At 30.3% G+C, this 11970-nt stretch overlaps 1 protein-coding gene across 1 annotated transcript in view; it reads right to left on the reverse strand.

Annotated features, from left to right (window-relative positions):
• GAA1 (glycosylphosphatidylinositol anchor attachment 1) overlaps window positions 1-7262 on the reverse strand; it is a 39470-nt gene extending 32208 nt beyond the window's left edge. Inside the window, exon 1 of the mRNA XM_067286550.1 lies at window positions 7083-7262. The gene's annotated coding sequence lies outside the window, so the exon portion shown is untranslated. The remainder of the gene's footprint in view (window positions 1-7082) is intronic.
• Between the last annotated feature and the right edge of the window lie 4708 nt (window positions 7263-11970).

The following is an 11970-nucleotide window of genomic DNA, read 5'->3' on the forward strand; positions in this document are numbered from 1 at the left end:
TATCCACCGTATCAAAAGCTGAGGACAAATCAACAAAGAATGCATATACTTTTCGCCTTTTCCTCATTAAAGTCTTAGAAATAAGGGTATGCAGAATAAATATATTATCTACCGTAGAATATTTTTCACGAAAACCGGCCTGATTCTCAAATAAAATATTGTTCAAATTTAACCAAGTAACCAACCTGTGATACAATATATTACAAAAAATCTTTGAAACACAGTTCAGCAGTGAAATTCCTCTATAATTACTAGGGATTACTTTAGAGCCATTTTTATATACCGGACATAAAATAGCACTGCCCCAGTCTTTTGGGACTGCCCCCGTTCGCAAGATTCTATCAAAACTTCTGAGCAGTATCGGAAAAACACAATCCATTCTCCAAAATTCAGAAGGTATACCATCAACCCCAGGCGCAGAACCAACCTTAACTTTACTTAAAACATAGCTCAATTCGGAATCCATAATGTCTCCATCCAAAATTTCATCAGACCAACTTAAACACTCATTAAAAACAGACAAATCTACACTATACGGAAGTGCAGAACCATATAAAGGAATAAAAATAAGTAAACCATTCCTCCAAAGAAATATTCACTTTACTATTATAATTTCTAATTTTACACAAATTCCAAAACCATTTATTATTTTTACGAAAGATATCCGAGTTCTGAACCGTATACAAGAACTTTTTTTTCTTAGCTACACAAATCTTTTTAACCAAACTACGAAATAACACAAATAATTTACGATCCGATTCTAAACCACGTTTCTTAAACGCTCTCCAAGCTCTATTTCTGTTACGGATCATTAGGCGACAATCCAGATCAAACCAATTATTAATATTTAAATAGTCCTTAGGTTTAGAGTTCATATTATGCAAATTAGCTATTTCAACAATTACTTTACTAACACTTGATAGAGAAACCGAATCACAATCTAACAAATATTTCTCAAAGTCTCGCACAAATGTATTCATAGTCTCACAATTCCAAAAAATTCTTTCGTAAAAGCTGCCCTTATTAGTCACCTTAAGTTGAGCAGGATTGTCCAAACATAGTACTATAGGAAAATGATCCGATAAACAACAATCATCAACAAAAAAAGATTTAACACAACCCCATACACAGGAAGTTGTTAGACCAAAATCAATAACCGATGAACCCAAACTAGACACAAACGTATATTCACCGGCTTCATCACCCAACATTCTACCATTCAATATTATTAAATTTTTATCTATACAAAACTGAAGCATCTTTTGCCCTCTGCTGTTCACGATAGCATCCTTGGATATTCTGCTTCTTTTAACATAATCAATACCAAGAACATTACCAATGTAATCAGGAATAATATTTTCCGCACCCATCCGAGCATTAAGATCACCCAAAATAATTAGGTTAGAATCTTCATTAAAATGAAAGTTAAAATATTTAAAAAGCAAAGACAAAACAATCTGTGTTAAGTTTGATGACGACGGATGAATTTAAAATTAACTTGTGAATTATTTTTACAAAGAGAACATCAATCAGTTTTAAGCTAAAATACAAGATTAGATTATAAAGTAGACAGCAAAAATCCAAAATTCAGGTCCAAAATGTTAATATATCCTAGTCATACATTTAGTTGGAATAAGTCAAATCAAGTAACTTAAGATTACAAAAATCTTTTTACAATATCAAGTAAAATAAAATGTTTGGAAATTTATTTGTATTGTGCATCAGTTTACATACTAAATTAATCAAATAACAAATTCACAAGCTAATTTTATCATTATTAAATTTTACACAAATTGCATTTCTTTATAGTTTTGCTTACAGGAAAGCAATAGAAAAAAAAAAAAACATTATTAAAAGAAAACTTTATGAACACAAATTTGAAAATTTCAGTAAATAGATTGAACCAAAATACTGTTATTGCAGTTGGTGACATTTGGTAACTATTATTGCACAAATAGAAAGAGTCCATTTTAAGACACCACCTTCATACCAAACTCCCCTCCCAGCTTCAAAAAATATACTATGCTATACAACTATTCTATTAGCTGATGGTAGTGCAAAGAAGCACTTCAACTTTTATTTGTTTTTTTAGATTTTATTATTATAGCAATTTAAACACTCACTAAACCTGATAACATTAAGCCAATACATCATCAACTGCTGTAAATAATTGGGCCAACTTTTGGATATATACAATTAAAGATTATAAATAAATTTGGCACTTGAGGTAGGCGTTAGGCACCATCTCTTATTAAAATTAATAATTATAATAATTTAAATAATTTAGATTAAACTGGAAGAAAAGAATTGGCCCGAAGCGGGACTCAAACCCGCAACTCCCACTTACTGTGCGGTCGTGTTGCCAGTTATGTGGACCTTTGATCTGATCTCCTCTTCCAGCATATATAAGCCAAAGACATAACCATCGACGGCTATTACGGCGCTGTTATAATTATTAATTTTAATAAGAGATGGTGCCTAACGCCTACCTCAAATGCCAAATTTATTTATAATCTTTAAATAATTTAGATTAAACTGGAAGAAAAGAATCGACCCAAAGCGGGACTCGAACCCGCAACTCCCACTTACCGTGCGGTCGTTATAATTAATTTAAATGTATAATGTAATTCATATTTATATAACACATCAAATAATTGTATTCTTAAGTATAATTTTATAGCATAATCTTATTTTACCAGATCTGTGAAAGAAGGGACTGATGAGGGAAACACTCAAAATGTATTTCCATTCCTTTAATTAATAAAGTCTATTTGAATCAATTACCTGGAAGTTCCTGTGTGATAAGTTCTCTAAAACAGTTTTGTGCTTAATTTCAACAATAAAATATTTAATTCTGAAATTCTTTATACATATATATATATTATATATATATGTTTATTGAATTATGTAAAATTGTATAATCATGAATATTACACAAAATAAACTTGTTCTCTTTTTTTCTCCTATATTATCTTTATGAATAATTATATTTAACCAAATTCAATCTAAACTTGTTTATATATGTCACGGACCAAGTGATTAATATTGGCATTATTCATAATGGTGGCAAGTGATTAATATAAAATTATTCATAATGCCCAGATATTATGAATAATGACTAAAATGGACACACAGCCTGATAAATATTGATTAATTTATTAAATTGACCAGAAATTATGAATACAGCTTCAGCCTTTGGGCAATTTGCTTTTTAAAAGAATCTTCATTTTTTTCATTAAGAATTATTTCAAGGTATTTTAAGAACAAAGTGAGATCTTTTAAAAGTAAGTATTATTAACTGTATTAATTAAACTAATATTAATGAAAAGTATTATTAACAAATTTATACTTCAATCAAAAAATCAACTTAAAGGAAACTTCTAGAATGTCCTTTTTATTATATAAAAAGCTGTCAGGCCACATACTACACGACATTATTGGCAAATTCTCTGCCATTATTGCTTTTAGAATACTCGATGCACCGAAAATTGTAAAAATGTCTAAAGGAACACAGGCTACAACTTCAACCCTTTTGGTTTTTAACGATCATAGTTGAACTAATTTGGTCAGGTGGTCTTGGTACATGAGTAGAAATTTATATTTGGCTTGAAACTGCATATCTATAAGATCAACCTGACATCTTGAGTTCATTTCATTACTTAAAATTGGTTTAACTACCAAACCTTTCTTAGGAACATTCTGTTTTTTCTGACAAATTTCAAGTATCGATCAAAAATCAAGTAAATTATGATCATATCTCGTATCCCTTGTAATATTTTTATATTTTGTACTTAATTCTTTTTCCATATGGTTTCTGCTGCCATGGTCAATAGCAATATGGTCATTGTGGAATGTTTGAAATATTTCTTCGGTGTGAACATAATAATTAATCAAATTACCTTCTTTTACAGACACAATTAATTTTTCTATTTCTCTGATAGATACAACAACATATCTATCTAAACCCCAATATTCTTCTGGTAACTTCAACGTCACTTTGAATTTTGTCTCTTTCACTTTTTGTATCATTGTCAAATACACTGATTTTGTAAAAATTTGATTGTTTTGACCTTTTGCTGCTATTAACTAGTCAGTTGTTGAAGCTGTTATTCATATCACTTAGTGATTGCTTATGATCGTTACTCTTTTCAAAGAAGAAAATAATATTTTCTTCTTTGAAAAGCAGAAGTAAAATTAAAATGTCGCACAAGATTAAATACCGGCCACACGAATTTAAAATTTGATACTAAGCACAATATGACCATGCAACTAAGATGCGAGTGCTGATTGGCTAGCATATGTCAAATGATCACTCCTTAATTAATGTCCCACCATCTGTAGTGTATTGAAGCACAACAGTATAGCATACAAGCGAGCATATCAGTCAAAGATTATTAGAGTTTTGCACTGCAATCATTTTATGATATTTTAAGTATTTTTCATATAAAAATATAGTGGGAGCTGTGTAAATTTATAGTGCTTTTAGTATTATATATATCCCAAATTAAAAAATCATGGAGCATTGGCTGAGATAAGAGTTTTAAAGAAAAATGTAGCAAATACATCAAATGTTTCTAGTGACAAAGAAACCGAAACGACATATACAAATGTAGGTACAAATCCAGGCATTAGCATTGTTCAAAATATTGAAAGTAAAGAAGTTTAACTCTTCACGTTAATGACAAGTTTGAATTAATAATGGAAAGCAAATATTATTACATAATTTGTGTTTTTTTTTTTTTTTTTTTTTTTTGCATTTTCAATAAATTTTGGTGTTTCTATTTGCTGTTTTATCTGTAATCATTAAAAATTGTCAGAATTCCAACATTTCTTAGTAAGGTGAAAAGGATTCCACAATAAAAATAAGTTGGGAACCACTGCTGTAGGGCATACCCATAGGAACAAAAAAGTCAAAAAACTATATCTCTACAAGTGACCCTTTGCGAGATATAGCCCTCCGAAATCAGGTTGCACAAGATTGCAAGTCACGTTGCACCACTAAGACTATTGCATTTCACTATTTAACCCACACAACTATGCCAGCTTTGAGTAGTCTATTTGACTGTTCATGGAGTACTTTATGTTATATAGTTTCAGGGGATGTGAGGGCTCGCCCCACCCAAGCGCCAAGGTGCAAGCGATAGCGAACTCCAAAGCACATGACTACATCAGTCGAGATGAACGATAGCAAGCCTTGACGATGTGGAGCATGGAGACGATGTGGAGAATGGAGTTTTAACATGAATCAGTACACTGATACATGTTAAAACTGACCTTTGGAGGCAAATATCTTGTGTAGGGTCATACATACAGGTATGGTTCTTTTGACTTTTTTGCTCATATAGGGGTCTACAATTCTAGGGTGTGAAACCCTCTTTCATAGCTTGAATCTTACCAATCGTTATTTTCATTCATTAGTGTCTCTTTTAATTTATTTATACAACTATTTTATAGTTAATACTCAGATATAAAATTACTTAAACCATTCTATATTTGAATATTCAACAAAGAATAAAATTCTTCAAAAGGAAAAGAAAAAAAATAGAACAGAGTTATAACTATAACTATCTTACTCAATTTAAATTCATAGAATCCAAACAACTGAATCTTGCAAAATAGTTTATTTTTACTAAAAATTTATAAAAACTTAATGCAGAAACTCAATCTATGATAGTTTTCATTAACATATGTCTATATATGTTAGAGATAGCCATCACTCTGCAACAGTTATCTTTAATGTATATATGATATATATATACTGTACACACACACACACACACACACGTGTGTGTGTGTGTGGATAACTGTCATAGAATAAATTCCTGCATTGTGTTTTTATAATTTTTAATGAAACTTTGCTTTATAAGAAATTTAACAAACAGTGACCGCTTTACCGGAGTGGATTTTAATAACAAGTTTCAGTGAACTCCAGTAGAGCAGATCATTGTTGTTATTTTTTAAAAACTTGGAATTGTTTTTTGCATTACTTTATAAGATTCAGTTATTTTGGATTCTGTGAATTCAAACGGATAAAGATAATATCAAATTAATTAAATATCTACTAATGCAGGGTAGATATTTAATTAATTTAATTATACCAAGGGCTAAAAGCAATACAGTAGAGCATTGATTATCCGACCCCGATTAACCAACTTATCAGTTAACCGACCACGTTCTAGTCGGCAAATTGAAATGTCCGCTAGTGATGTGGCACTACAATATTTGGCTATGTCTTGGCTACTTTAATATTATTTTTGCTAAATTTTTGCATGTTTTAGCTGGCAGCACTGGCTCGACCATGAAAGGAAGGCTAGTATTTAAACCAGGCCTAATACACTACACTAATAATGTATTTTTTCATACTTTTCGGTTATCCGACCAACCCCAGTCCCCAATTAAGTCGGATAAGCGATGCTCTACTGTACTTTGTAAAGATATTTTTGATACATTTTAAAATATCACTGAAGTTTCCGATAGAATTTATATTTACATTTGCTTATACAAGTACACCACAAAATTTCCAGCAACTGACAGTCCAGTACCTCCTCTAATCCAGACAAAATTACCGAGAGGGAAGTCGAAATTCCCACGGTCACCAGACTGGTCACGGACGGCACCACGCATAGCGCACACTTACATACGTTATTTACACCACACTCGTCGGCAACAACACTGCAATTTTGCAGTATACTTAAATTTAACCATAGCCATGGCTTCTAAGAGAGACAAGAGCTTCAGTAGGGCGACAAAAGTAAACATCGGTCCACATCAATCCAAGTTTCTAGCAATCTGTGGTATACTTTAGAAACACAGGATGTGTATAATTACGGGTTAGAGGTGTGTTGCTGAATTATTATACACGACAAGGATTGGTTATTACCAAAAATTCGGTGGTGTACCTGTATTTGATTTCTTACATGTGTATTATCATGCTGATCTTACAGAACAGTGAAATCTTTTTATTGTAATATATTAGTTTTTGGGAAAGAAAAATCCATATTGACCAAATATAACAGTGTCGAAACTTTATATTATATATTTTTCTCAATTAAATAGTTTTATTAACTTGAAAATGCCCTTACCCAATAAACACATTCGATGCAAAAAATTCTAATCGATAATTTTTAGATTTTACCTTATTTAGAAACAGAGTAAATTATACTTAATTACGTAGAATTTTAATATATCACTAATTAAGTATTTAAGTCAAATTTTGTTTCTATTTGGCAGACGATCGTCCATCTAACATTCTTCCGATTCCGTTTTCTGCTAGATGAGCGCATGCGTATACAAAACTGCCAACTCTTAACAATTTATCTTGAAAATTAAAATTTTATTTTTAAAAAACGAGAGAAAGAGAGAAATTAAATAAAAATTATAAATTTAAAAAATTATAATTAATTATATATAAATAAAATCTAATATATTAAAATTTAATATAAATTTTAAATAGATGAATGTATTTTGGAGGCCGGATGGCCGAGCGGTTAAGGTGGCAGCCTACGGCTTTGGTAAACTCCGGGTCAAAAACTTTATAGGAATTTTTTGGGGGGCCCCGTCCCTCACCCTATTGTTGACCTGGCCAAACTCATAATGGGCTTGCTAAAAGAGGCCCTCTTAGTGCCCACAGGGCGGTAAGAGTTTTAAAAAAAAATAGATAAATCTATAAATATTGTATTCTAGACGTAAATATTTTGTAATAAAAAATTTTTAAAGCTACCATTTTCTTAAAAAATTTTAATGATTTCTTCGTTATATCTTTTGTAAAACTTTTTCTGCTCTGAGAACAGTAACGAAATATTTCTTATTACAGTTTTTATTCGTCTCTAAGAAGCTTTTTCTATATTCATTTTGGGTCCGGATTTCTTCAGGCCCACAAAGCGAGTGGACTTTGACGAAGTCCGTGATGTGCATCATTGGCAGGAATATGGCTTGGAATTTTTGGGTCAAATTCCTCATGAAAAATTTTCGAGGTCTCGAATTGAACTCGAACCAGATTTTCCAGAACATTACATTAGATTGTTTTTTTTCCTCCTCGGCTATCCAGTGGCCTTCTTCGATAGGTCAGTTAATTGATAGCGGGATGGCCAAGAGGGCAAGAGTTCTGCCTGTGGTTTCGGAGCCCGAGTTCGAGTCTACATCAGGAATCTCAAGAATTTTTCATGGGCGATCTGTCCCGGATATATCGAGCTCTGTTTCTCATTGTCCGGCAGCATCCATTGTGGGTCCTGGCCAAACCCATGATAGATACGATTAAAAAGGTTCTCCCAGTACCCATTTGGAGGAAGGTTAAAAATGAAAAAATGTATATTTCATTTATTAAAATAGAACATTTTTTTAAACTAGGAAAAACATTTGATTTAAACTAGGAAAAAGTAAAAAAACAATTTATATAATTAAATTATAAATGTGCATTTATAAATGGCATTTTTAGTTTTAAAATTTATAAATAAATTTTAAAACTAAAAATGGCATTTTAAAAAATAAAAATATTCAAATTTAAGAGGCATTAGGAAAAAAACACTAGCATTAAAGTATTAGTTTTACGATTGACCTTGATTTAATTTCGTTCCGCTTCTCAGTTACTTCCTCTTTCGCAAAATATTAAGGAGGACCACCCGGAAAGAAGGGTGGAGTCCGCAATGAGTTCATCTGGTCTCGCATAATCATTCGGCTGTAAGAAATAATATTTAAAAACGGCCAAAGCTTGATTCAAAAACATCAAACAAAAACCATATTAACACTATTTCGATATATACAGTGTAAATAAACAATAAAACCTAGGTTAAAGACGAATTGTTTCTATGCGATCTTGGAAGAGATGATTTAATATTGCAAATTATGAAATAAACTACTTTATAATTATACATGAAACGTTTCCTGGTAATTATCAAACATATAATTATTTAGTATTTTGATAGTCCAGGTATAAAAAGATCGAATATCTCTAATGTAACAGATTAAAAATCTGTTTTGCATTTGCAAAATAAACATTTTATTTCTACCTATCAAAAATAGACAGCCTCGGAAAGTCGAGGCAGATAAACTCTTAGTCTACTGCTTTGGGATCCTGGAGACCTGAAGTCGAATTCGTGAGAACAACTCTCCGGGAATTTTTCATGAACAAAATCCTAAATTTCGGGATTCGTTCTTCGCTACCCGACTTCCCTCATTGTGGGTCTGGACGATTCCACGATGACATGACAAACAGGAGGCACTTTTAGTGCTCACGAGTCAGAGTTAAATAATTTTTAATAACTTTTTCATCTTTACTAGTAACTCCTGTTCAGTTTCTCCTGAAGGTGTTATATGACCAACACCACTCTATTGTTATAGGAAAAGTATGATGTACAGGGGAAAGCCACTACTAATTTGAGATGGAGAGCATATATTTTAAATTAAATGAATTAAGAATATGATTAGAAATTGCAGCCCGATAAATAATCGCTCGTTCATATCTTAAATTTATTTGCATAGCAAAAAAGTCAACTTCCGAAATGGAAGGTGGAAGTAAGCATTTGTATGACTCGAAATTCAACTTATTAACCAAGAATGGAATTCGGCTGAGCAACAAAATGTCTCTGAGACAAAATATCGCAGTGTGTCTCTGGCCTTAAGTACTAGTAAACATATAAATTAGTGTAAATAGTTATTCGTACTTGACAACAGGATAATCGAAGCAATTAATTAAATATTATTCTTTGCGATACAAAATTATAAAAATACGCTTTTTTAAATGGGAAATTTCAAGGAAAATATAATATAGACATTTTTTTACATTCATTTCCACAATGTTTCATTTTTTATTTTTATTTTGTATTTTGCAGCAAAGAAAATTATACAGTACAGTATTATTATCATTATTTCCCTTTTGTCAAAAAAAATATTTCAGTTAGAAAAGAACACAATCGAAAAAACAATTTAATACTACTTTATTTTCAGTTTAGATTACAATTAACGTTAAATTTTAAAACTCATATCATTAGTAATCTCACAATTCTATTGTGACACATTGACAATAAAAAGTAAAGGAAAAAAAGGCTGTATATGTATGACAAACCCAAAGAATTGTGAGATTATTAATGGTATAATTTTTAAAACTAATCTGAACTGAAAATAGAATAATATTTATAGGCTAAAAGCAATAAAGAAGATCTAATACTACGTACTGTACATCTTTATTACTGGTAATAACAGCAATGTAGAAATCAGTAGAATGGAATTTGCGATAACGTTAATCTTGTCTTCGGGTCAGAATATTTATGATTCGAGATATATTTTAAACATAAACAAAATGGTAAATATATCATGTTCTGTAGATACTTCAAATAATAAGTAACATAAATTACTTAATCTTTATATAAACTTTATTCATTTTATAAATAAAATAAAATATGCTTTTTTTTTTTTAAGTAAATATTTTAAGTACCCTCTCAAGCACTCATATGTCATACTGTAAATATTCTTTTCCGTCTGTTACCAACATATTTTCTGAGTTAATACATAGCAATTCTTTTATTTTAAAAATTAAATTTTCACCAGTATATCTCTAAAAATTTAACAAAATATTAATTTTATTATTACATTTATATTTAAAAGTTTAAATTAATTTATTACATAAATTTTAAAATATATTTTGAACACTTCGCAAAGATCTTTTATAATTGAAATCGTAGTACAGCAATGGATTAATCTATAAGTTAGAAAGAAACTTTAACTTTTAACACAGCCTTAATAGTAACTGAAAGTTTTTTATCGAGCATGTTTTAATAATACAAAGCTCTCATTATAGTCAATCACAAGATAAGTTATAATAAAAGTAAGCATGTATTTATATGAATTGGTTTATATTTCAGATATACATTTTTGTAATTTGAAGCTCTCCGAGAGAGGAACAATTTATCTCTGTGATATGAGACTAAGAAAATCTGGATATAATTATATATCTAAAGTGTAAATACGTGTAGTATAGTATACATATATCTAAAGTATTTGTATAAATATAAATAACAAGGCATATTTTTATAAGTTAGTTTAATGGTTATAATACAGCATATTGATATTTTTAATAATGCCATCTATTAAAAACAAATGATTACAATTAAAATTATCGAAAATTATTCTATATAGGCCTACAAAAGTACTTCTAAACAATATTTTAATAGAAAATGTTGGAAGCATACTTAATATTTATTTTTATTTGAAATTTAAAATATTTTAAAATTATTTTCTATCTATTAATTTTTTCGATAATATTAACCAATTTATTACTCAATAATTTCCTTCGTAAGACCGTAGGTAATAACACGAGGGATTAATCATTTCTTCTCTTGAATGGCAATTTCAAGCAAATGTGAAATTGCTTGAAATTGTGATAAAACTCTCTCATTTTATTTTTTACAAAATATTAATACTTTGGAGAAAAAGTATATAGACCTAATTAGATAGGATTATATGTCATTTCACCCAGTATATTCATCGGCTATACCGTTGAGCGATCTAATAAATATTTTTTTATTTTAAATTTAATCGTTATTTTAAGGTTGCTTTGATAATAAATACCTGTTGGAAAAATGAAACAACGTTTTTTCCTGTCACGAGAGCATTTAGAAAGTAAAAATTATTGAGAATACAGGGTATTAAAAGAAATTGTCTCCATCATGTGTTAGAACCAACAGAAAATTTCTCACAAATGTTATAATTTATATATACAAAATACAAGAGCTGCATGTTTTGAATATCATAGTAAATTATCTGTATAAAATAATAAAGATATCTAAAAGTAGGATCGGCCCCAAGGGGATGCATCGCACTCAAGGCGCCTGGCCCCGAGCTGTAGACGAGGTATGTCGCGACTAGTGGCGTAACGTGGGTGTCAGCCGCCCGGGCGGAGGAAAATTTCGCCGCCCCCTTATTTAGGTATCTCAATTTAAAAGACTGAAATATACAGTAATTCTAAAGAATTTTTCG

This window comes from Centruroides vittatus, unplaced genomic scaffold, assembly GCF_030686945.1.
Source record: "Centruroides vittatus isolate TY-2023 unplaced genomic scaffold, ASM3068694v2 scaffold_373, whole genome shotgun sequence".
NCBI classification, from domain to species: domain Eukaryota; kingdom Metazoa; phylum Arthropoda; class Arachnida; order Scorpiones; family Buthidae; genus Centruroides; species Centruroides vittatus.